Below are 6,846 nucleotides of genomic sequence, written 5' to 3' on the forward strand. Positions count from 1 at the left end.
AATTACAGAGATGACCAATGTGAAGACAGAATATCTAAAGTTGGGGACAATAGAGTGAGTTATGATCAAGTACTGAAAGAAATCACACAAAAATAAAAGAACAAGAAAATTTTATCCAATAGCTACTGGATAACAATCAGAACACCAATATAAGGCTAATCACAGTTAGAGAAAAACTAGAGCAGAGCACAGTGATATATAAAAAATTTTACAAAACTCACAGAAAAAAATTCTGAAATATATAAGAAAAGTTTAAAATATAAGTGATGTGTACAGAACACCAAACAAATATGACAAACAGAAGAGCACCAAAGCATATCCTTACTAAATATCTATGTATGCAGCAAAACCAGATTTTTATAAGCATTCAGGAAACAAAATCACATATAAAGATAAGCCAATTACACCCCAAAATAGACTTATAAACATATACCCTGAAGACCAGAAGAGCATAGTGTGAAGTATTTCAAACTCTATGAGCAAATTTCTTCAACCCAATAAACTTATCTAGCAAAGCTATGCTCCTAAATAGATGAAAAAATGAGATATCTCCATGAAAAGTACCAGATCACAATATGTATGACTGCTAAACAAGTACTCAAGAAAATGGGAATATTCTTTATAGAAGCAAACAAATTACCACTGCTAAAAACTCAGAGGAAGAAGAAAACTCCAAGTGAGGGCAATGTATAAACAGGGACAAAAATTGTCAGGAAAAAAAAATCAGTAGCAAAAGAAGACAAAGATAGTAAATATATCTCAGGAATATTTCTCAATGTTGATGATTCCACTTATCCATTTAAGGACAAAATTTGTAGCTTGAATTAAGTAAAGAGCATACATTCTGGTGTGGTGCTTCATGCCTATAACCCCAGCACATAGGAGACTGTGGCAGGAGAATTGTGGGAAGTCCAAGACAAGCCTGGGCTAGAGGTGAGCTCTAGACCAGTCTGTGCTGCATGGTGAGACCTGTCTCAAAAGAAATAAACAAGCAAAAAATGACATCCACTTCTAATCAACAAAGATAATGGGCTGGGGATACAGCTAAATGGCTCAAGCACCTACCTGGTAAGCACAAGGTCCTGAGTTCAATAGCTGGTACAAAAAAATAAAGATATCCATGCACTGAAAATTAAAGGATGGAAAACAATATTTCATGCACCAGGACACTGAAAACAAGCCAGGGTAGCAATTCTAATATCAAATATGGTAAACTTCAAACTAAAACTGACTAGAAGAGATAAGTAAAGTCACTATATATGAGTTAAGGAAACAATCCAAAGAGAAGAGATTTCATTGATAAATATCTGTGCACTATATACTGGAGTACCTATCTTTATAAAACAGAAACTCCTGAATTTAAAAGATCAAATGAACACTGACACAATCATAGTAGAGGATTTTTTTTCAAGTAAAATAACTATTTATTCAGCTTCTTGTCATGCCAAAATGTTTTATGCATATACCACTATAATTAGCACACACTCTGTAACAGGCAAAATTGTACATGAAATTATATGTCATATTACCTGATTATATAAAAATGTAAAAAGAAAGTGATTTATCAATTCCTCTTAATATTCCTAGTAAATCGGTAAGAGAAACAAGGCACAAAATCTTAGTAAAATATGACACAAGAGCAGTAATACAATTCTCACTTAAATTTAACTTGTCATAATTTGTTATGAATCTACAAAGACAACAAACTTTGAAAAACATTGTATGTACTAAGATTCTGGCAACAGTTTTATGTAACAAGATATAACATGCCAGGTCTGCTACTCAACTTGTTTGTAAGTCTCAGCTTCAATATGAAACTGTTTAAAACAAAAATTCAAAACCTGCTTTTTACATACTAAATATCTTGGCAAGGGTGCCACTAAACATAGTAAAGAACTTGAGACAGTACAAATAAGAGTTGACAAAAGCTAAATATTGTAGCCTGAACAACATTTGTATAAAAAAATAAAGTAACTATCATTGGTTACATAAAATTCTCCTGACTGGTCAAAACTTATCAGTATAAAACATGCATTTTAGAATCTTTAGCTATTAAGTTCAAAAAGTACCAGTGTCTATATGAAACAATTCCTCTCCAAAGCTGAAGTACAGTCAAAAATTAATTCAAATGACATAACACATTCTAAAAAACATTCAGTTTTTGTTGATGTGGAGGTATAAACTCAGAGCTTTGGGCCTTTCTCACCCTGCAAAAGGCTATTTGTCTGGTTCACTCAAAGCAGCAGATGACAAAGTCCACAAATGTCTTTAAGCTCAATAAAGGGCAAGAGGATTCATACCCAGCTCTGACTTCCCCAGGAAGTATGGCTCTTATGTCCACCAAAGTAAGAAATGTGAGGACCAAAGGCACACTATTCTGCTAGCTAAAGAGATAACAAACCATCCCTTCCTCCACTCTAAAAGCTCCCTTCTGAGGTAAACAAAAAGTATACAAGGGGGAAAAATTAAGATACACTTACCTACAGAGTAAGGATTTCAAAATATTAATGTAATCCCTACTTTAAAAAAATTTAACTAGAGTCATCTGGCCATTTCTGATTACATTTTTTTTTTTTTTTTTTTTTTTTTTTGCGGAACAGGGAATTGAACTCAGGCCTTTGCACTTGCCAGGGAAGTGCTTATTCCACTGAGCCATCTCACCAGCCCTATGATTGCATCTTATGATGTATCCAGATTCATTTCTATTCATCATTAGATACTTCTAGTCAAAAATATTAGCTTTCTTCCCAAATATTTTAACCACAAGTGTGACTGCAGTATGTTATCTCCCAGGTTATCACGTGATGGGGGAGAAAGTATACATGCAAGCAACAACCAACAATTATGGCCTTTTCACATAGTGGCATTGGAGTGCCTATTGAATAGTCCAGGAACAATTCTATGAACATGAAAATTCATGTATGTTAGTAAATATATCATAATTTCACAATTGAAATGTCTTTAGACATTGCACTTTCTTCATAGGGGAGTCCTGGTTTTTGTTAATGTTATAGTGACTCAGGACTTGAACTAGCAGCCTTCTTTTTCTTCTTCTTACTGTGTTTCTTATGCTTCTTTTCTGTTTCTTTTTTCTTGTTCTTCACTGCTTTTCTTTTCTTTTTTTCTTTTTTTTCCCTCGTACCTCTTCAGTATGATCTGATTCTGACAAGGACTCAGATAAAGAAGGTTTATCTTCAGGATACATCTTTCTTTTCTTGGTAAGTTCTTTAATGTCCTTTTCTTTCTCAGTTGCATCCTTTGACTTCTTTTTCTTTTTTAAACTATCCTTACTGTCTGACTCAGTTTCTGACAGGGAGCTTTCAGAAGATTTATATGTACAGTTCTTCATTTTTCTTTCTCCTTTTTTGCTTGCTTCTTTTCCTCATCATCAGAATCTGAAGAACTGCTGGAAGAATCAGAGTTCTATGAAGAAGATGAATACCTGGCAGATTTCTTTTTTTTTCTTCTTTTTCTGTGCTTTTTTGATGAGCTCTCATTTCCACTCAATAATTTCTTTCTGTGATTTTCTAGTTCTTTCTTCTAATTCTCATTCATTTTTTTCTTTGTATTCAGCCAAAGTCTTTGAACCTTTCTTTCTTTTTTCTTTTTTCTTCTAGTTGCTCTTTCACTTCTTCCCAGGTAGGCCTGGGTAGATTCAGATAATCCTGGATAGTTGGCCCTGAAGACTGGATTGGACCTCTTGATCTGGCCATTACTACTGGATTCATGTGGGCCACGCCATTGTCCTGTTTCCCCATTGTGCCAGACGGAGAGCCCAGTTAAGACTGCAAAAGGCAGACCGGGGTACTGAGGCAGCCAAAAGAGGCCTGCTGCAGAGCCTACTCAATACTAGAGGATCTTCAACCCCACATTTTCAAAGCAGTAGAATAACTAAAAAATTAATAAAGAAATATCAGAGATAACCACGTCCTTGAACACATGTACTTAATAGATCCCATGGTATCTTGATTCATGAATGCTTTTGCTTGCAAGCAGTTGGTTCACAGCCAGAAGCACTTGACAAAAATTTTATTCTGCTTACAAACTCTGCCTGAGGTTACAGACAAAATGTTTGCCATAAAAGCACAACCATGGTCATCTTTTCCAAAATTGTAAAACAAATTAATTTGGAGAACTGGAGTACCACTGTATTTGCAGAGTATTCCAGCCCTCTGAAACAGAGTACAAATTCTTTTCATGAGACATATTGCTTTTTCAAAATAGATCACATACTAGACCACAAAGAATGCTTAATTAACTAAATATAAAAGAACTGAAATTACCCCCATGCATCCTATCAGATCACTGTGTAATGAAAAGAGGAATTAATAACAGAAGGAATTTTGGAAAAGGTCAAAGCTACTGAACAATATACAACATGCCCTTAAAAATCTTATGAGTCACAAAAGTAATCAAAGAAATAAAACCAAAAATTTCTGGAATTTAGTAATAAGGGAGACTGTATAACTTATGGAAACCAGTGGGACACTGAGCGCAGTTTTCAGAGGAAAATGTATCACAGTGTTCACAGTAGAAAAACAGACCAGGGATGGCCAGATAGCTTAGCAGGTTAAAGTGCTTGCTTAGGCAGATTCAGAGGCTGGGGGTTCAATCCTCAGTCTTCTGTGCCAACCCCACACCCGGGGTGTGCTGAGATGGTGATTGAGACTGGGCATGGTGGTGTGCACCTGTAATCCCAGCATTTGGGAGGCTGAAAAAAGGAGAATCACTATGAGTCCAATCTATGTAGTGAGACCCTGGAGACCCTGTACTAAATAAATAAAAACTCTGAGAAAAGCAGAGCACACCCATATAGCTAAGTTTATGAAAAATATTAAGATACATGAGGAGCTGCATGTGGTGGTACATGTCTGTAATAACAGCATTCAGGAGGCTGAGGCAAGAGGATTGTTGCAAGTTCAAAATCTTCCTGGGCTACAAAGTGAGCTCATGGTCAGCCTGAACTGCATAGCAAGACACTGTCTCAAAAAATAATACATGACAGCTGGATGTGGTGGTGCACTCCTGTAATCTCAGCACTAGGAAGGCTGAGGCAGGAGGATCATTGCAAGTTCAAAGCTAGCCTGGGTTACATTGTGAGTTCAAGGCCAGCCTGAATTACATAGGGAGACCCTGTCTCAAAAATTAAAATTAGATACATGAGAAACAATAACAAATCAACTGCAAACCAAAATTAATGAGAGTAATTGTAAACATGAGGGCAGAAATAATGAAATTTAAGTTGAAATATAGTACAATTCAATAAACCAAAGAGCTGGTTATTGTAAAGATTCAATAACACAGGTAAGAACTGAGATTTACCAACAGAGAGGGGGAAAGAAGATGTCAATCAATGAAATCAGAAATGGAAAAGGTGAAATCACAAGACACTGGGAATACAGACAATAGTAATTACTTTGAAAAATCATATGTCAACAAATAACAAATTTAAAAAATGCACATATTCTTAATGCCATACAAATTATCAAAGGTAACACAAGAAGATATAAATATGCTTAAAATCAGAAGAAGAAAAGAATGAAATTGACAAGGTGATATTCTATGTGGTGGCACACATGCCTGCATGGCAAGTACAAGGTCCTGAGTTCAATTTCCAGTATAAAAGTAAAGCTTAGATGGCTGGGGAGGTAGCTCAGTGCTCTAAGTGCCTGCCTGACAGTGGAAGGACACAGGTTCAATCCTCAGTACCACGTGCTATGTGGGCCTGTGCCATGCCAGCTACTGAAACTAGAAGTGGTGGCAGGTGCCTGTAATCCCAGTGCCACAAAGGCTGAGACAGGAGGATCACTATGAGTCTGAGCTGTGTAGGAAGACTCTGTACCAAATAACAAATTATATAAAGACATAAATATATCCCAGGAGACCCAGTCCTAGCCCAGGTCCGGTGAGTGTGTGGAGAGCTTCCTGCTACCCTGTGACACTGGGACCAGTCCCAGCCCAGGTTCAGCATGGACCAGACCCTATCCCACAACCTTGGGCCGCCCCCACCACTCCACAGCAAATCCCCCACCCTGCCCGCCGAGTAGGAATATCTGCCGGGTTCCGGGAACCCCCAGACCCAGTCCTAGCCCAGGTCCCATGAGTGTGTGGGAGAGCTTCCTCTTTCCCCTACTTCAACTTGCCCCCTCCAGGCACAGATCAGGCCTGGCATAAACACATGGGGTGTAACCCTGCAGCTGCAATCCCTGCAAAGAGTGTAGAGGATAGATCCACCCAGCTAGTCCAGTAGCAGAACATCTTGCCACAGGGGCAAAAAAGGATCAGCCTCAAGGGCAGCAGCGGGAAGGAGTTGAGCACAGCAGCCAGACACAAGATAGATGCAGCTGGACAAGTCCAAACTTTGTAGAGCTGCACCTGAACTTCAGTACGTGCGAAGGATATAACTACAGCAAAGACCTACAACAAAGGTCAGAAGACACAGCTACACAAAATGGTGAGAAGGAACAAAATGCAACCTCAGAACCCAAGCCCACCTGTAATAAGTGCAGAGGACACTAACACAGAAAATATTGGAAATCACACAGTTGAAAGCAATGAATCAACGGCTTCAGAAATAAAGAAACAGCTGCAGAAAGATATAGAAGACCTCAGATTGGAAACACAAAAAGAAATCCCTGAATTAATAACATCTGCACTAAAGAATCAAATGCAGAAAAATATGGAAGAAACCCAGTGCCCACCCAGAACAAGTGCGGAGGATACTAGCTCGGATCAAATGCATGAATTAATAGCGTCAATAGTAAATAAGCAACAGCAGAAAGATATAGAGGAAATCAGAGCACAATTATTTTCTGAAATAAAAAAAGAACTCTCAGAACTCATAGC

This window comes from Octodon degus, unplaced genomic scaffold (genome assembly GCF_000260255.1).
Source record: "Octodon degus isolate 3935 unplaced genomic scaffold, OctDeg1.0 scaffold00301, whole genome shotgun sequence".
NCBI classification, from domain to species: Eukaryota; Metazoa; Chordata; class Mammalia; order Rodentia; family Octodontidae; genus Octodon; species Octodon degus.